The sequence below is a fragment of the Elephas maximus genome, chromosome 12, assembly GCF_024166365.1.
Source record: "Elephas maximus indicus isolate mEleMax1 chromosome 12, mEleMax1 primary haplotype, whole genome shotgun sequence".
Taxonomy (NCBI): domain Eukaryota; kingdom Metazoa; phylum Chordata; class Mammalia; order Proboscidea; family Elephantidae; genus Elephas; species Elephas maximus.
Genome location: NC_064830.1, coordinates 6,746,962 through 6,767,491, shown reverse-complemented (window position 1 = coordinate 6,767,491; position 20,530 = coordinate 6,746,962). Strand labels below are relative to the sequence as shown.

General features: G+C 38.6%; 1 protein-coding gene and 1 non-coding gene across 2 annotated transcripts in view; both read left to right on the top strand.

Annotated features, from left to right (window-relative positions):
• DLGAP2 (DLG associated protein 2) overlaps window positions 1–20,530 on the top strand; it is a 1,098,241-nt gene that overhangs the window by 137,902 nt on the left and 939,809 nt on the right. The gene's annotated exons all lie outside the window — the stretch shown is intronic.
• Window positions 10,414–10,576, top strand: LOC126087589 (U1 spliceosomal RNA). Its single transcript, XR_007519774.1, has one exon. It is a non-coding gene; the product is annotated as a U1 spliceosomal RNA (small nuclear RNA).

Below are 20,530 nucleotides of genomic sequence, written 5' to 3'. Positions count from 1 at the left end.
AATGCTTTTGGAATTTGATCAGGATTGTGTTGAGCCTATAGATTGCTTCAGGTAGTATTGACATCTTAACAATATTAAGTCTTCCAACTTAAGGACACAGAGCATCTTTCTGTTTACTTAAGTCTTTTTATTTCAGCAAAGTTTTGCAATTTTCATTGTGTAAGTCCTTCATGTATAGTTACATTTGTTCCTCAGTGTTTTTTTCTCTTAGATGCTATGTAAATGGAATTGTTTCCCTAATTTCCCTTTCAGATTTCTCATTGCTGGTGTATAGAAACCCAACTGATTTTTGTTTGTTGATCTTGTACCCTGAAACTGCTAAATTCTTCTATTAGCTTTAGAAGTTTTCTTGCAGTTTCTTTGGGATTTTTTGTAAGTAGAGTCATATCATCTGTGAACAGAGAAAATTTTATTTCCTCTTTTCAAATCTGGATACCTTTTTTTCTTTTTCTTATTGTATTCCTCTGGCTAGGACATCTAATACAATATTGAATAGAGGTGGTAGGAGCAAGTACCCTTGTCTTGTTCCTGATTTCAGGAGGAGAGGTCCCAATATGCCCTGAGTCATATTGAGAAATTTCCCTTCTATTTCACAGGTATTTGGGTAGGTATTTCTGCATCCCTTGATATGATCATGTGGTTCTTTTTCTCTGTTCTATTGATGTGGTATATTACATTGATTGATTTTCTAGTTTTGAACCATCCCTGCATTCCTGGAATAAATCCCACTTGGTCATGGTATGTGACTCTTAATATGCCCTTAGATTCTTTTTGCTAGTATTTGTTGAGGATTTTTGCACCTAAAAAAAATTTTTTTTTTTTAACGCATAAGAGATATTGGTCTGTAGTTTTCTTTTTTGTGGTGTCCTTATCTGATTTTGGTGTTAGGGTTATGTGTGCTTCATAGGATGAGTTTGGGAGCATTCCTTCCTTCTCTGTCTTTTGGAAGAGTTTAAACAGTACTGGTGTCAGTTCTCTACATGTTCAGTAGAATTCCCCAGTGAAGCCACCTGGTCCAGGCATTTTTTTTGTTGGGAGGTTTTTGCTTGCTGATTCGATCTCTTCACTTGTTATGGACCTGTTGAGACTTTCTATTTCTTCTTGAGTCAGTTTGGGTAGGTTACGTGCTTTTGTGCTTTTAAGAATTTGTCCATTCTATCTAGGTTATCCAGTTTGTTGCCATTCAGTTCATAATATTCTGTCATAATTCTCTTTATTTCTATTGGATCAATAGTAATGTCCTCTCTTTCATTTTTTATTTTTGTTATTTACATCTTTGTCAGTCTAGCTAAAGGTTTCTCAATTTTATTGATCTTTTTTTTTTTTTTTACATCTATTGCCATGGCTATGGTTTCTTGTTTTCCTTTTTATTGTGGATATTACAATAATTAAAATTTGGAAAGTTAAATCAGCCTTACATTCCTGTGATAAATCTAGTATATAGTCTCCTTATTTAGCTTTTTCCTTCAACGTTTGCTTGTGGAATTCATCTATGCTGCTGTACCAACTGCTGATTTTATTGATTCTCTCTATTGTTTTTCTGTTTTCAATTTTATTTATTTCTGCTCTAATCTTTATTATTTCTTTTTTTCTGGTAGTTTTAAGTTTAGTTTGTTCTTCTCTTTCTACTTATCGACTATCTCATTGTTATTTTCCATTAATGATAATAGTAAAAAAAAATCTGCTCTCTGACTGTTTTGTGCATTAACGACTCCACTGACCCGTACACCCTTGCCCCATATGAACTCGTCCAGGGTACACTGAGGAGAAGTGGCTCAACCCTTGGGATTTTTAACCCCAGTCTAGAGCCTGCTGGGCAACTGACGCTCAGGCTTTTCCCCACTTATGCCTCCCCTCCCTCTTCTCGGCACACCCCGCCCTCTGCCTTGTGCGAAGCACCAGCTGGTGGGCGCCATGAGCAGGGTATGGGCACCGGGCAGTGCTCACTTCTGCGGAGCCTTCTCCTGCTAAGGTGGCTGTGCACCACCCAGCCTGTACTCCCCTGCATCCTGCACTGAGTGCACTGCAGAGTCTGAGCTGGGGTGCCAGATGGTTGAGGGCACCTGGCCAGCAGCCTGCAGCATGGATTCAGATCCTGGAAAACAGAGAGAGGGTGAACCCATGACTGCCGCAGGTATGGAGGGGCTGTAGCCACCCAGCTGGGAGGGCTGGTGCTGAGGAAGAGGGGAGGCTAGGGTAGGAAATTATGAGTATTTTACGTAATGCTGATTTTGCATACCGACCTGGTCTTTGGAACCTAACCATGTCAATAAGTGAGGAGAAGGTGTAGTTCCTTGAGTTTTCAAGTTAGGCTGTTGATTTGAGACCTTTCTTCTTTTTTTATGTAGGCATTTATTGCTATACATTTTCCTCTGAGTATTGCCTTTGCTGCATTTCTTATGTTTTGAATAAAAAGTGGGGATAAAATTATGTTACAGGACATGTGAAATATAAAGACATAATTAGTGATTGCAACAACAGAGCTGGGGACACAGGCAGGAGGAATAGTGTAAGTATAGAATTTCTTATATGTTATTGAAATTAAGCTGGTACCAACTCACTTTAGAATGTTATAAATACAAGTTGCTGAATGTAATATTCAAGGTAACAACCAAGAAAAATCTTAAAAATATACACAAAAGGAAAGGAGAAGGGAACCAAAATGGCTCACTGCAATAAACCAACAAAACAGAAAAGCAAGCAGCAGTAAAGGGCAAAGACAAAGAAAGATTAAGATTCACAAAACGCACGTAACAAAATAGCAGACGTAAGCTACTTCTTATTGGTGATTACAGTGAATGTAAGTGGACTAAAGGCTCCAATTACGAGGCAGAGAGCGGCAGAATGGATTTTTAAAAAATGATCCAAATATATGCTGTTTACAAGAGACACACCTTAGACTTTAGTAGATAACCAAAAGAGAGCTGGGGTGGCAACCTTAATATTAGACTAAGACAAAATCTTTCAGAAGAGATAAAGGTGGACATTATATAGTTATAAAAGGGTTAGGAAGATTTAACAGTCGTAAATATATATGCACCCAACATCGGAGCATCTAAATATGTAAAGCAAATATTGATGGAATTGAAAGGAGAAAAGATAGCCCTGCGATAAAAGTTGGAGACTTCAGCGTACCACATTTAATACCGGACAGAAATCTGGAAAGAAGATCATCAAGGAAACAGACCTGAATGACACCGTAAACCCACTAGACTTAGCAGGCGTATGTAGAACACTGCACCCCACAACAGTATGGTATACATTCTACTCCAGTGCACACGAATCATTCTGCAGGACAGACCACATGTTAGGTTACAAAAGCAAGTCTTAATAAGCTTGAAAAGATCGAAATCATACAAAGTATTTCACTCCACAACGGAGTGGAGCCAGAAATCAGTAACAGGAAAAAAAAAAAAAAAAAAAAACTGGAAAAAACACAAATATATGGGAGTTAAACACCACACTGTTACACTACCAGTGGGTCAAGGAAGATATCAAAAAGAGAAATCACAGATTTCCTAGAGTGAAATGAAAATGAAAGCACAACTTTGTTCTTTTTTAAAATTGTTTTGGCCAATTGGAGTCCCTTGCAGTTTGATTAGGGATTTTAAGATTAATTTGTTAATTTCTTCAAAGAAATCATCTGCTGCTTTGATTGAAATTGCATTGAATCTGTAGATCAATTTGGGAAGTATTGCTATCTTCAGTCTTCTGATCCATGAATGTGGGGTTTTTTTCCATTTAAGTCTTTAATTTCTTCCAATAATGTTTTACAACTTTCTTTGTATAAGTTTTGCAGTTCCTTTGTTAAGTTTACTCCTAAGTATTTTATTCGTTTTGATGCTTTTGTGAATTGTTTTCTTAATTTCATTTTCAGATTGTTCTTCGTACTAGTACAAAAATGCAACTGATTTCTGTATGTTTTTCTTGAATCCTGCAACCTTAATGAACTCATTTATTAGTTCTAATTTTTTTTTGTGTGTGGATTCCTCAGGATTTTCTGTGTACAAAATCATGTTGTCTGCAAATAGAAGTAATTTTACTTTTAGATACGTCTTATTTCTTTTTCTTGCCTAATTGTGCCAACTAAAACCTCGTACAATGTTGGATAGAAGTGGTGAGAGTGAATATCCTTTCACTGTTTGGGTCTGGAGGGGAGAACCTTCAGTCCTTCACCACTGAGTATGGTGTTAACTGTGGGTTTTTCATAGATGCCCTTTAACAGGTTGAGGAAGTACCCATCTATTCCTAGTTTGTTGAGTGTTGTTGAATAATATTGATTTTTTTTCTTCGAATACTTTTTTTTACATCTATTGCTATGGCTATGGCTTCTTATTTTGTTTTCCTTTTTATTATGGATATTACAATAATTAAAATGTGGAAGTTAAATCAGCCTTATATTCCTGTGATAAATCCAGTATGTAGTCTCTTTTATTTAGCTTTTTCCCTCAGTGTTTGTGGAATTCGTCTATGCCGCTGTTTTGGCAATTTGAATACCACGTTAAAGTGTCCTTCTCCATGAGCTGATTTTCCAAAAGAGTAAAAACAAAACCAAACAAAAACAAGAACCTCTTTGTAAAGCTTTAAATGAAACAAAGTATAGTCTTCCTTGTGTGTGTATTTTCTTGCATCAGAACATGTATATGTATTTTAATAACAGATTCGTATAGGCTCAGATAATGATAAGCAATACCTTTAACCCAACGGTAACGGAAAAGTGAGGTGGAGTTTAGTTTTGCCTGGATTTAGGCTTCTTACAGAGTGGTTTTATAGGAAGCTGGTTTAGAATGAAGCATTAGATACAGGCAGATTTTAAAGGAGTACTTGTTCAGATCAGAGTAACTGTTGGTGTTAATGTTTTTATACTGATAAACAATAAAAAAAGTCTGAATGGTGGAAAACCATTTTTTGCTGCTTTATCTAGTGGCGGGCTGTGATTTAGGGACCGACGTAAGACGGCACTGGGTACTGGGTATAAGCTTTTTGAGCTGTGAGATAATTTTTAGTGGCAGTAGTATTCTTGCTCATTTAAAAAATTGTTTTATTAAATATTGCCCCAAAAATACCCAGTGCTGTTGAGCCAATTCTGACTTATAGCGACCCGATAGGACAGAATAGAACCGCCTTTAAATATTGAGCAGAAATAAACATATTTCTAAAATATGTGTTAAGAATAATGATACAATAAACACTTAGTTTGAGAAAAATAAATCAAAGCTTCACAATTTCATTTGAAGTTACCTGTGGGGCCCTCTTTAACCTTTGAAGCCTTTTAGAGGTAATCTCTTGCCTTTATTTATTTTTTATAATTTTATCCAAAACTTCATATCCCTAAACAAAATGTGGTTAGTTTTACAAGTATTTGAACCTTATGTATAATCAGCATCATTCTATATATATTTTTTTGTAACTTTTTCTTGTTTACTATTTTGTTCCTGAGAGTTATCTAAATTCTTCTTGTAGCTAGCTTCATTTGTTAGAAATTTAAATATACCCCAGACCAAACCCACTGCCATGGAGTTGACCTCGACTCTTAGGGACCCTATAGGGTAGAACTGAATGGCCCCGTAGGGTTTCCAAGGCTGTACATTTTACGGAAGCAGACTGCCCTATCTTTCTTCTCTGGAGTGGCTGGTGGGTTTGAACCTTTGACCTTTCATTTAGCAGCCGAGCACTTTAACTACCACACCACGAGGACTCCTTGAATGAATATACCACAATTTATTTCTCCACTCTCCTGTCGATGAACATCAATGTTGTTTCCGGTTTTTGTTATTACACAGGGTTGCTATGAATATTCTTGTTCTCCTCTCCTGGTGTTCATGTGTATGAATCTCCCCGTGTTCTTGTCATGTAGAAGACCTGTTTTCATTTTTTTAAAAACTGATTTGCAAAGTCACTGTCATTTTAAGTGATCCCTGGGTAGTGCACAGGGCTAATGTGCTTGGCTGCTAACTGAAAGCTGGGAGGTTCGAGTCTACCCAGAGGTCCTCAGAAGAAAGGCCTGACAATCTATTTCTGAAAAATCATTCGCTTAAAACCCTGTGGAGCACAGTTGTATTCTGACACACGGGGCTGCCATGAGTTGGACTGACTCAGTGACGACTGGTTATCTATCATTTTATACTCTCACTAGCACTTCGTAAAGGAGCCCTGGTGGTACACGTGATTAAGTGCTCGGCCGCTTACCACGAAGTTGGTGGTTTGAACCCCTGATAAGTAATTATATTGAGGCTCCTCCTTTCATGTGCTTATTTTCCATGTTTATTCTCGATGAAATGTCTGATCTAATCTTTTGCCTGTGAAAAAAGTTGGATTGTTTGTAGTTTTTTTTTTTTTTAGTTTTATTGTGTTTTAGGTGAAAGTGTACAACGCGAATTAGTTTTTTAGTGAAAAATTCATTCGTACATTTTTTGTGACCTTGGTTGCCATCCCCACAATATGTCAGCATTCTCCCCCTTTCTGCCCCGGGTTACGTGTCCACTCGTCCAGCTTTCCTGTCCTGCCCTACCTTCTCGTCTTTGCTCTTGGGCAGGTGTTGACCATTTGGGCTCCTGTACCGGATTGAACTGGGAAGCACGTTCCTCACGTGTGTTAATTGTTTGTTTTTTAAGTCTGTCTGTCTAATCTTTGGCTGAAAGATGAACTTGGGGAGTGGCTTCAGCTCTGAGTTAACAGGGTTTCCTGAGCCTTTTTTTTTTTTTTTTTTTTTAATGTAATCAAGTTATTGTTATGTTATGAAACTCTTAAGTCTCTGTTTTTCATATGGTTTTAAATATTTAGAGATTTGGCTTTACTTGTGGAAATGTGATTTAAAAAAAAGTTTGTATGACCTGTATTTCCTGTGGCATATTCAACTGGTCTATCAATATTATTAAAAATGTATGTATTCCTTTAAAATTTTTTTATTATAAGGAGGACTATTTCTGAGTTTTGTCTCCTAGGTGATGAGGGATGGAGTCTATGTGGTTAGCTCTCCTCTTTAGGACGTTTGGCAGGTTTATCACTTTGGGACACATCTGCTTTTGTGACAGCTGGTACTGATTAAATTATTAGAACCTCTTCCTCTCTGCTACCCAAAAGGTCGGCAGTTTGAACCCACCAGCTGCTCCTTGGAAACCCTATGGGGCAGTTCTCCTCTGTCCTATAGAGTCGCTATGAGTCGAAATCGACTCTGCGGCAATGGGGTAAATCCTTCTGGATAACTGGCCTCTAATTCTTATTCTTTCTGTTCTTGTATAATTTTTACTTCTCAAAATTTTCTTGTTTCATTTAAATTTTATTTATATTTTTCTGCTTTTACAGGTAGAATTAAAAAATATAATTATACTTTATGAACAGACTAATGCTTACAGAAGAAACAAAATATTATTTTATGCCTATTATCAACAGCAAGTAGATACATTCAGTGATATTCTTGTTGTAATGGCATTCCTTTTTAAAGGCTTTGTATTAAATCTTGTTTGAACATTATTATGAGCAAGGCTTTTTATAGACTGATCTTCTAATCATTGTGATTATAATAGTATTGTTATTTATGCTCTCCTGATGGTAATAACTTGTCCAGTAAAACTTGTCCTCATGCTTTGAGTTGACTTAATGTCCTTGTTGCATAGCCCCTGATGTATTTGAGGTTATACTTGATTTTGGTCACAAAAGGATGTTTCACGTCCATCCTTATTTTTTCTTGTTTCAAGATATGAAATCAACGCTCTCCAAAGGAGTTTCATTAGAGAATGAAGCCTGAGTTCCAAAAGATACATGGAGTTGGGGCCAGCCAGTGGTGCCACTGCTGCTGATCTGATAAGAGAGAGCCGACAAAAAATTGTTAATGTGTCCGGTTCTCACTGACCTTCCCAGTTTTACTTGCCCATCGTGTATCCACACCTTACTTTTTCATCCTCCAGTAAATCTTCCTTCTTTATTTACCGTAGTGACCCCAGCTGTCTCTGGAGAGCGGCCATAGTATGTCCCGTACTAGTGTGAAAATCCCCAGAGAGGTATATGGTTTTGCAGCAGCAAGGTGCAGACAACAGCTCTTAAATACAGTAATTTCTGTTAACTTTTCCAAGTGGCTTGCCAGCAGCTTATTGAGAATCATTTGTCAGTTTAATGTCTCCTAGCGCCAGACTTTCTCAGTACTCCAATTTGGTTTGGTGTCATGGGAAGAGGCAATGAAGAAGCTGGTGGCCAATTTTTTGAACTTTTCTTCCATTACAAGTAGGAGAAGTAAAACGTTATCACTGCCATCTTGAAATTATCACTTTGCCTGTGTGGAAATTTTATTTTTCAATTTACAATATTTTTTAGAGGAAAAAAAAATCACCAAATGTTGCTCGTGTTTTCACTGTTTCACAAAATGTATATAAATATTTAATAAGAATGTTTTCAAATATGGTAGCTAAGATATTCCTTTAACAATTTGATATAGCGTGTGTGTGTGTGCGCATGTGTGTATGGCATGTTTGTTGTTTGTGTAACCAATATAAAAGTTATTAACGTTTTATTATATCTAAGCAGTAAGTTGGACTTGAACAGAAATCGATATGTGTATAGTGTCTGGCTTTATGTATTTTATAATTGTTTTGAAAATTGTATGAAATTTTAAATATCTTGAAACTGTCTACTATTAAACACAGGAAATATGCCACAGTATTATAATATGCTTTGGTTTAATGAGATAACAAAACTTTTCTCAGTTATGCTAAAATGGTAGATAAAAATGACTTTATTCTAATTGAAGAAATTCAGACGTAAGTTAATGAAATTTGGTAACAGTATTTCCTCCTGTTATATCATCTTTTACCGTTTCTGCCTTTTATCCTTGAAATAACTAAGATTCATGCCATTAATTTTTTTTTTAAGAGAACATATATAGAGCTATGTTATTTAAATAGTAGGAGGTAAAAAAAAAAAAATTTTTATAGGCAAAAGATGAAGGATAGACTTTTAAGATTCCAGAAGGAATTTTCCATATCAAAGCAACATGTTTTACCATGTTGATTTCTTTGTATTTTTGTGCAGCTGTTGTTTAATTAGAGGCAAGACTAAGGAAAGAGCATTTAAAAACTTTTCTCCTATTGCATTTAAACTCAAATGAATGTTCCTTTTCTTCATGTACTGATTTATAGCACTTTTCCTAGCTTGGTTCTCAGTAGACATTTCTGATACTTAACGCTTATTATTTTTTGCCAACCCTATGCTTATCCTTAACGTAAAAAAAGTGTCTGTAAGATAGCAGTTGTCACAAAACAGTCATCTCCTACTTGTAGCCAAGTATAAATGCATTCATTAAAAAAAGACATTTAATTTCAAAACTGGAGGCAATTATTTTCTGACAGTATTCCAGTGACTCTTTCTTTCTACTCCTCTAAGTCATAAATTGTGTGGGATTTGTTTTATTATATTTTGTAGCAGTACAAAGTACTGGTATTGTATTGTTTAAGAGAGACTCTTTTTTTAATATTGGTTAGGTTGGTAATCACTACCTGTAGAAATTGAATTAGCAGCCCTCCCCAGGTATAAATCGTATGTTCAGAGAGATAGGTATTCTACATTATCTTTGTATGTTTATTCTTATCGATGTCTACTAGCAAATTTGGAACTACTTAAACAATTCTCTGAGGACCAGGTAAAATAAGATTTGTTTCAAATGTACTTGTTGCCTTTTCATTAAAAACATCATTTTTATTATGGTAAAATACATGTATCGTTTGCCTTTTTAACCATTTTTTTAGTGTACAACTCAGTGGTACACTGAAACCTGTGAAAGCCGGAACTCGACGGGACTGCCTTGTTTTCCCAGGTCTTGCAAGTTTTCCGCCTTTGACAGGGTGCAGCCTTACCACTTTCTCGCGCTTGTTTTAGTGGAAAATATTTTAGTTTTCCGCCTCTGACCGGCATTCGCCTTGCACAGTCCTGGCTGTCACAGGTTTTGCTGTATTAGTTATATTCACAATGTTGTGAATCTGTCACTATTGCCTGTTTCCACAACATTTTATCACCTGAGACAGAAACCGTGTAACTGTGGAGCGCTAACTCCCCATGCCTCTTCTCCCCTAGCCCCTGGTAACCTCTCTTCTGCTTTCTGTCATCATAAACTTGCATATTCTAAATATTTTATGTGAGAGGAATCTGACAATATTCGTCCTTTGGTGTCTGGCTTGTTTGGCTTAGCATAGAATTTTCAAGGTTCGTCCATGCCGTAGCACTATCAGAACTTCAGTCCTTTTGATGGCTGAGTAATATTCCATTGTACGTATATACCACGTTTTGTTTATCCATTCATCTATTGATGAACAGTTGGGTTATTTCTGCCTTTTGGTTCTTGTGAATAATGTTGCAGTGAACATTGCTGTGCACATATCTGTTTTATCCCTGTTTTCAAAATTTGGGATACACACACACACGCACACACGCACTTGGCGGGGGAGATACCACGATCACAAAGGTGTTTTACCAGGGTGAGGCTTATCCATTGCTCTCAGGTTGTTCTGACCCTTGAAATTTCTCCAAATGTGGGAAACTGGAATGTATAATTCATGGTAGTGGGGGACTCCGTTTGTGCTTTCCTCTTAAAAAAAAAATTTTTTTTGGAGCCCTGGTGGCACAGTGATAAAAAAAACTTGGCTGCTAACTAAAAGGTCAGCAGTTTGAGTCCACCATTCCAACTCATAGGGACCCTATAGAACAGAGTAGAACTGCCCCGTAGGGTTTCCAAGGAGCGGCTGCTAGATTCGAACTGCTGACCTTTTGATTGGCAGCCAGGTTCTTAACCACTACACCACGAGGGCTCCATGTATATCAGGAGCCCTGTAAGAAATTGTAAAGTTAATCCTTCACTTGAATGAAAGGATACCAGACAGTAACTCGAAGTCATATGAAGAAATATGTATCTCTAGTAAAAGTAAACGCATGGGCAAATATAAAACCAACACTATTATATTTTTTGGTTTGTAACTCCACTTTTTATTTCTTATAGTATTTAAAAGACTAATAAACCAAAAACCAAGCCCAGTCCTGTTGAGTCGATTCCAACTCACAGCAACCCTATAGGACAGAGTAGAACTGCCCCATAGAGTTTCCAAGGAGCACCTGGCGGATTCAAACTGCTGACCCTTTGGTTAGCAGCTGTAGCATTTAGCCACTACACCACCAGGCTTTCCAAAAGACTAATACATAAAAATAATTAAAAATTTATATTTTTGTATACAGTGTGTGTGTATATATAATATATGAAGACATTTGCCTTTCAACGTTTTTTACATGTATAATTCAGTGACATTAATTAAATTCATCATGTTGTATATCCGTCACCAGTATCCATTTCAAAATTTTTTCATCACCCTTAGCAGAAGCTCAGTGACCTCTAAGCAATGACTCCCCCTTCTGCCTTCCTGCCATCCTCGGTAACCACTACTGAACTTTGGTCTCTGTACATTTGCCTCTTCTAGATTATTTCATATAAGTGAGATCATACAATGTTTGTCCTTTTGTGACTGACTTATTTCACTCATCCCAGTGTTTGCGAGGTTCATCCCATGTCGTAGCATCTATCAGTACTTCATTTCTCTTTCTGTCTGAGTAGTATTTCGTTTTAAGTGTATACCACAATTTGTTTATCCATTGAGCTGTTGAGGGACATTCAGGTTGTTTCCACATTTTGCCTGTTTTTAGTAGTGACGCAGCGGACATTGGTGTACACGTACCTGTTTGTGTTTCTGCTTTCATAGAATTCCTAGGATATGTGGTAATTCAGTGTTAAATTCTTGGAGGAACCACCCAACTGTTTTCCACAGCAGCTGCACTGTTTTACATTTCTTCCAGTATTAGGTGAGGGTTGCAGGTTCTCCACATCCCTGCCAATATCTGTTGTTTTCTGTGTTTCTGAACATAGCTGTTGTAGTGGAGGTAAAGTAATGTCTCATTGTGGTTTTGATTTGCATTTCTGTAAGGACTTACGACAATGGAGCATCTTTTCACGTGCCTGTTAACCATTCCTACATCTTCTTTGGTGAAATCTCTATGTTTTTTGCCATTTTTGAGTGGGTTCTTTGTCTTCTTTGTTTGTTTCTGCTGTAGGAGTTCTTTATATATTCTGGATATCCAACCCTACCGTTTTGAAGTTGCCCTTTTCTTTATTCTGTGTTTGCTTGGTTGCTGCAAACCTTTGCCTTCTGGAGTTCTAACATAGTTGGTTTGCCAATTTCTGCTTTTTTAATGTTTTTTGGGTGGATAAGAGCTTGAAGCTGCTTTCTGTACTATCTTGCTCTGGCCTTCTCCACCATTTTATTTTTGTTTCCCATAATTACCTTCAAAAGAGTAATTGGTTTTGTTAAATCTAGTCTGTCAGTAAAAGTTATAAATATACTTGGTAAGATAGGCAGTGAGTTTTTTGAGGGCTGTATCTTCCATATTTTAAAATATATTTCAAGTGTTTTGTTGTATATAGATTTTTATGCTGTGCTGTTTCACTGAGTGAGAATCATTAGGTCAGTGAGCCTTGTGAGGGGTGCTTTAATGTTTCCTTTAAGAGACTACCTTTATAGTTTTATTTATGAGTTCTGAGCTTTCTCTTTTTGTGGCAATCATATCATTGGTTTTTTACAAGGCGTGTTTTTTTTGGAACCCTATCCCGACAGTGTATTTGTGTGAATTGTCATCCAAATAATTCTACTTATTTTTTAAAACATGGAATAAAATATGACTGATAAGAGAGACTTGTGGCACCTTGCTAGAGATTCCTTCCAAAAAGTATTATGCTAGGTGTCAGTGGAAGAGGTATGAGAAAAATAACATTTAATTAGTGTTTGTATCTTATCTAGTTCCTCCATTTTACAGATAAAGAGCCTGAGAGAGATTCAATAACTCTCTAAGTCACAAAATCTTTAGGACAAGAATTCAAACCCAGAGTGATCATAAAGTCTGTATTCTTGTAACTTTGTACCATGGCATTATTTACGTTTACAATGTGAGAGTAAGTTTTCTTTCTGACAGTTTTGCTGGGAAGAATGACAAATTAGCACAGGCATTCCATTTGTCGCTGTTATCCTCTCTGTACACATCCTCACCCTGCCCTGAGTTCTTAGATGCTGATCTGTGTGGACTCCATCAGCAAGCATTTGTACCCCTGGTGTCTCATTAATTTCAGCCAGCCGTGTACCCTGGTGGGAGTCCTGGGCAAGTCCTCCCATGGGGAGGACTGGCTATTTGATGGGAGGGTACAGCTCTGTGACACACACGAGTTGTCTCAGAGGCAGTTCTGCAATCCCAAGCACCCCCAGCACTACTAGGACCAGAACCAGAAGTGTCAACCCCTTTATGGGTGCTTTGTCCATCTAGTCTGGTCAAGCTGCACCCACGAGGCACTCACAAAGTGTTGGCAAATGAAAACTGTTGAATTACAGAAAACAGCAAACAACAGGAACAGTTCCATGGTGAGCGATACCCTCCCCCCCGCCCCGCTCTGCCCCCCCCCCCCGCCGGCTCAAAAGTTGTCAAGATGGAGGTGGAGACTCTTCTATATGGGCTTCCATGCTGCACTGTGGGGGATGGACCAAGAAGTCTTTCTCCTAGCTAACAAAAAGGTTGGCAGTTTGAATCCAGTGGCCGTTCTTTGGAAACCACATGGGGCAGTTCTGCTCTGTCCTTTAGGGTCACTATGAATTGGAATTGATTTGACAGCAATGGAATTGGCTTTGGTTTGGAATGACTCACTAGCAGCCCTGGTGGCACAGTGGTTAAAGGTTGACTGCTAAGCAAGAGGTCAGCAGTTTGAATCCACTACTTAATCTACCAGCCGGTCCTTGGAAACTGTGTGGGGTAGTCTACTCTGTCCTGTAGGATCACTGTGAGTCAAAATCGACTAGACAGTAATGGATTTGGTTTTCTTGGCTTTTAATGACTCAGTACAGGGAGCACAATGTGGATTTTCCCACCTGACAACCCAAGGAAGGCATGGTTAGACAGCTGGGTGCCAGGTGGAATTTCATCACTATAGCCCTACTGCTTGTCTGGACAGAATGTCAGGATTCAGGGTGGGCTCTTGTTTGTCTTGAAGCCTAAAAATACCAACATGGGGAGTAACACAGCTGATGGGCCCTCTGAAGGAGTGTCTGCTCTCAAGGTCCTGTTGCACAGTCCTCTCCACGCGGTGCTCTCCGACTCCAGATTCTGGTAGCCTTCTCTCCCTTTTGTGTCAAAGGTCGGTGCCGGTACTAGCCCCAGGGTACTATACCATCTGTTGCGTGTATGCGTGTGTGTGTTCCTTGAAATTACTGCCCCGACCTTTATGCATAAGTCTTCATCAAACTGTCCTCGGATTACTAGATGGTATCAACAATGTCTTCTGGGCACCTGACTGTTACATACGGCTATCGTCATATTGTTAATTAAAAAAAAAACCAAAAACAAAACCTCTAAGATAATTGTGACACAAAACCAAAGATTTTCATTCTGTATAATATTCCTAGGAATATAAAAATATCACATTTTGATTTAGAGCAGATAACTTGGTGTGCGTGGACCCTCAAGAGTTTAGCAGATGAAAACTTAGTAGCTCTGTGAACTTGGGTGGGAAAACATTAGCTTTCTTTTCAGTAGCATCTGATTAAAAATTAGCTTTTCCTTTAATTATCGATGTGGGCTACAAACCACAGCACGGTTCACAGTACTGCAGCTTTAGCTCCGAAGGATATTTTCATATCCTATTGATATTTCTGTATTATCTGTAAATGTTTTTTAAGCGTTGAACTTAGTGTAGTTACTGTGTGCTGTCAAGTCGATTTTGACTCATAGTGACCCTAACTGCCCCCATAGGGTCTCCTAAGCTGTAGTCTTTACAAGAGCAGATCACCAGGTCTTTTGTGGAGCAGCTAGTAGGTCGCCACTGCCAACCTTTCACTTCGCAGCCAAGACGTGCTTAAGCATTTTGCCACCAGGGCTCCTTGTAGTTATTGTACCAGCTACTAAATCATTTAAAATAATGTGTGGATAAAGGAGTGTCTATACTACTCCATCATGATTAAAAATATTTTGATTGCTGTATTTGAATATGAGCCCTGGTGGCAGGCACAGTGGTTAAAGTGCTTGGCTGATAACCAAAAGGTCAGCAGTTCGAACCTACCAGCTGCTCCACAGGAAAAAGATGTGGCGGTCTGCTTCCGTAAAGATTTACAGCCTCGGAAACCCCGTGGGGCAGTTCTCCTCTGTCCTATAGGATTGCTATGAGTCGGAATTGACTCGAAGGCAGTGGGTTTGTATTTTGATATAATTGGGGTTTTGTGTATATTTTATGTCACATATTTACAAATGTTATTCTGAGAAGTGATCATAGGCTTTGTTGGACCACCAGAGCCGTCTGTGGTCAGTAATTCATCTATTTATCAAACTGTATACATATACTACCAGAAAGTGTGCAAACAGTAGCCTGTTATTTGTGGTCATGGCTAGGAAGACATTTGGGTTTCCCCCATTAATTCTGAGCACATGCTGTATGCCAGGGACCTTCCTGGATGCCAGATACTGCCCTCGGAGCTGAGATGGAGTAACTGTTGTAGTGCCCGGTGCTTGTTGTTTACTGGAGGCCAGATACTGCTGATGGCTTTACCTGTATTTCTCTTCAGTCTTTGCTAATACTTTGAAAAAAAAAGGTGTCCATATTAGATAGGTTAAACCATTTTCTCATGGTCACTTAGCTACTGAGGGATGAGCCAGAATTCAGAGCAAATTTGCCTGACTACAAACCCAAACTTTTAACTCCTCTAATCAATAGCTAATGTAAACCATGCCCCCCCCCCCCACCCCCCAGCTTTCTTCCCAACCTCAGTACTTCGCTTTGGAATAGATTTGGCTTCTACCTCTCCATGTGTGTGTTGAGATCCTGAAAATTTATATCCTTGAACCTAACTAATAACAATACAGGTAAAAATCTGACTTGGTGGGATAGTAGACTTCACTGGCTTACCCTCGCGTCTTACCCTGTCCCCTGTGAACACACTCTTTGTTCCTTCTGCCTGTGACTTGGAGTTTTTAGGACCTGGGATTTGGCATCAACTTTGGTTTGCCTCCATTCTCCGTGTCATAAAATCCCTGTCCCCTCCTACCAGAAACCTTGGATCGGTTTTTCATACCCGCCCTTTAGTCATCTAGCAGGAAGAAAGAAGACTAATGGCAAATCCAGTCACACCATCATCGTCATTTCATCTGTTTACTAGGTGTAAATTGTAATGAATTATCAGCTTGGTTCTACTCAGGAGTCTGTGTATTATTTTTGTCTTTCTCGTGCCAGCTTCATCGATTGTCTGATTATGACGAATAAGCAAATCAAAATCTTTCAGCCTCTTAAGCTTTAATATAAATTGCAGGCAGAGTATTATGTTCTCAACAAACAGGATTTGTGCTGATTATATTACCTAATGTCATGTTAACGTCTTTGCCTCTTCAACATTTTTGTAAAGGATAAAACTATCAACTACAGAACAGCAGGGCTTAATGTGTTCTCGTGCATATTTTGTGAGGAAGACCAAACACCATGATCTTACTGTGATTAACCAGCTTCCTAGAGCCCTGGTGGTGCAGTGGTTAAGAGTCTGGCTGCTAACCAAAAGTTCAGCGGTTTGAATCCACCAGTCGCTTCTTGGAAACTCTATGGGGCAGTTCCGCTGTATCCTATAGAGTTGCTATGAGTTGGAATCCACTTAACTGCTATGGGTTTGGGTTTTTTTTTTTTTTTTAGCCAGCTTCCTAAATGTAGGCCCATTGTTGTTTTACAAAAGGATTCCATTTAACTTTACTATTTTCATTTGTGGGCCCATTCAATCATTTCCTTAACAGGCTTTTCTAAAATTCATTGAGTGTTTTCTATGTGCTAGGCACTGTGCCACTGGATATTCATAGTTGGATAAGACATGATACTTAAAAATATTTGGGAAGATAGGCTGAACAGTGACACATTAAATGATTATAGACATTTTAAGTGCTTTAAAGAAAAAGTCCAGTGTTTAGAGCTTGTAATAGGTGGCTGTTAAAATTTATTCAGCTGTGTATTGTGTTAAACTTTATTCAGCAGTGATTCAAAGGATTCGACATATAGTTATACTCACGGATAATATTTATTACAGCAGGGAGATTCAGAGCAAAATCAGTAAAGTGAAAAAGCTCGTGGGGTAAAGAAGAAACCAGACAGGAGCTCCCAAGAGCCTTCTCCTAGCGGAGTCACATACCCATTGCTGTCAAGTCAATTCCGACTCATAGCAACCCTACAGGACAGAGTAGGACTGCCCCATAGGATGTCCAAGGAGTGGCTGGTGGATTTAACCTGCTGACCTTTTGCTTAGCAGCCAACCAGGATGGCCTTATTTCCTTCGGCATCAAATTGTGACAGTACATGTGAAGTCTTGTCTATTACGGAAACTCGCCTGAGCCTGGGAGTCCAGGGTTTTTATAAGCAGCTGGTTACATAGGCTTAAAGTGTTTGACTGTTAACCAAAAGGTCGATGGTTCAAAACCACCAGTGGCTCCATGGGAGAAAGATGTGGCAGTCTGCTTCCATAAGGATTTACAGCCTTGGGGGCCCTGTGGGGTGGCTGTGAGTTGGAATCGACCTGACTGCAATGGGTGGGTAGGCCACATAGGTACCCTCTGCCTGGCATGTCCCAAAATTCAAGATTCCCAGAAGGAAAACAGGTGGTCACCATAAACCAGATTGTTTGTTACAACAACTTAGTCAAGTAAACCATTTTATCAGTCAGTGGTTGGCAGTACTTCTGAAACCCATGCTGCCAGACACTAGCCAAGGACCAACCTATTTAAAAGCAGGCTTTTCTTAGGATAGCAGACTCAGGTCTGCTTTTTTAAAACTCCTTTCTGCACAAATTGTTTAAGTAATTTAAATCAGTTTAAGAATGTGTTTATTCTTGAATTTGATAAGAACTTATGAAACAGGCCCTAATTTCCAGGTACTGAACTGGGGGTTACGAAGACCAGTAAGACATAGCCCTCTCTCTGTGTTCACACCTTCCATCCAACAACCACCAGGAACAGCCCTGTAGTTGAACAGAGTTGGGCTTATTGCGAAGTGGGAAATAGGACATCATGGGGAACCATGGGGTAACTAAGAAAGAAGGTGTTAGGTGAGGCTTGTTATAGGTTTGGGCTCGTGTTAGGTGATTTTAGAGAGAGGGTTCAATGAAGCACAGCTTTGCTCTCAATCAGGTACTGTCAAAAGTGGGGAGAATTCTGTGATTGGGGTGACTTAATACTTTTTCTAGAGGAGGCTGAAAGAAAAGAATGAGCTAAAGCTATAATTGGTGAAGAGTCCACAGCCAGTCATGTTAGCCAGGGAAGGGGGTTGTTTGGTCATTGCTGTGATTGGCCATCATTCGTATTTCGTCTGTGCTGAGATATCATTGTGGAGTGGTCTTGCTCTGTCATGGCCACAGAGCAACTTTGTGTGCTTTTGGTGTTCTATGAGACAGTTTATACTCAAAGGACAGTACCATGGCCTAACCATTAGAGCCATTGCAGGTCCACATGGACAGCAGGCAGGAGCTACTTTTGTTGTTCACACCTAAGTGGCCCATAACGTGTCCCTTAATCTGAAGGATCAAGGAGGGCTTTACAGAGGAAGTGAAATAATGTTAGCTCTCATAGTATGATTTTGCTGAAATTCTTGTCATAAGATTGAACAATTAAATAACAGTTAAAAATACAAAAATAATATATAGTAGAATGAAAATGATAAAAGTAATTATTCCAGCACTTAGCAATAACTGCTGGTAATATTTGGGAGAGTACTGTCTGCCTCTTTATCTCTTTCTCTCTCTCTGCTTGTGTTTCTGTCTTCTGTGTTTGTCTCTTTTGGCTGAGTACAAAGGGAAGACTTAAAAAGACAGACAGAAAGAAGAAACTGTGTCAGTGCCCAAGGAATTGGAAATGTAAGAAGACAGACCAAAAAAAAGTCAACAATTTCCTGAGAGTAAATAATTAGGACAAGCACAACATGTCTTATGAGCAGAAACAGGATATAAGGCCTCATAGTTCAGTTGTCTCTTGAGTGGGTCTTAAAGGAAATGTGAAAATTTGTCAGGTGAATAAGTAGGGGGAGGGAGGGAATTCCTGCCAGTTGCATCAGTTGTATAAAACCACAGAATTTGAAAAATCCTGGAGTGAGTGAGAAACAGATCAAATGTAACCATTTGCTATCACATGGATTCACTCGGGCTCATGGTGAGCCCATGTGTGTCAGAGTAGAAATGTGCTCCATGGGATTTTCAACGGATGGTTTTTCAGAGGTAGACCAACAGACCTTTCTTCTAAGGTGCCTTGGGGTGGACTCAGACCTCCAGCCTTTCATTTAGCCACTCAGAGACAGTAATGCTCTACCATGGCATAAAATGTTTAACAGGTCTCATCTCAAACCACTTCCTTCCTCCCTCATTGAGCTGTGAGCTTGCTGGCCTTGTGTTTTTCTTGCCTCAGGGATTTTGCACTTTCTCATCACTCCGTCTGGAGATTTTTACCTGGCATTTCCTGTGATGGCTCATCAGATATCAACTCAGTTACTTCCAAGAAGACTTCTCCGTTCACTTTGTCTTAAGTGTCTCATACCGTGTCCTAACTACAGATTTATCACATCCCAGTGTTTTTCTTCTTTCACAGCATGTGGCACTAACTGAGGTTGTTATTATTTTTTTTTTTATGATGTTTTACTGTGTTTTCAGTGAAATTTTACACGGCAAATTACGTTCCCATTTAACAATTTCTATACATACTGTTTAGTGACATTGGTTAAATTTTTCACAGTGTGTTAGCATTCTCGTTATTTCTCTTCTGGTTGTTGCATTTCCATTAATTTAGTTTCCCTGCCCCCCATTACCTTCTCCTCTTTGCTTTAGAGTAAATGTTGAGCATTTGATCTCATGTAGATGATCAAAACTCAAATGGCTAATGATAATGGACATCTTTTCATGTGCTTGTTGGCTGCTTGAATGTCCTCTTTGGTGAAGTGCCTGTTCATGTCCTTTTCCCATTTTTTAGTTGGATTGCTTCTTTTTGTTGTTGAGTTGTTGGAGTTTTGTATATATTTTAGAGATGAGACCCTTACCAGATGTGTCGTTCCCAAAGATATTTTCTCAGTCTGTAGGTTGTCTTTTCATACTTTTGATAACATTTTTTGATTAGCACAAGTATTTAATTTTTATGAGGCCCCAGTTATCTAATTTGTCTACTGCTGTTTGTACATTTATAGTTGCGTTTGATAGTTTAATTAAAAAAAAAAAAAGAAAACTTGGAGACAAAACTGTGGGACTATTTTTTTTTTTTTTTAATTGTCCCATAGTTTTGCCACTAAGTTTCCTTCCAAGAACTTTATAGTTTTAGGTTTAACACTTAGGTCTTTGATCCATTTTGAGTTAGTTTTTGTGTGTGATGTGAGGTACAGGTCCTGTTTTCATATTTCTGCAATTTTGCCAGCACCGTTTGTTAAAGAAACCATTTTCTTTCCCACTGAACGGACTTTGACCCCTTGTCG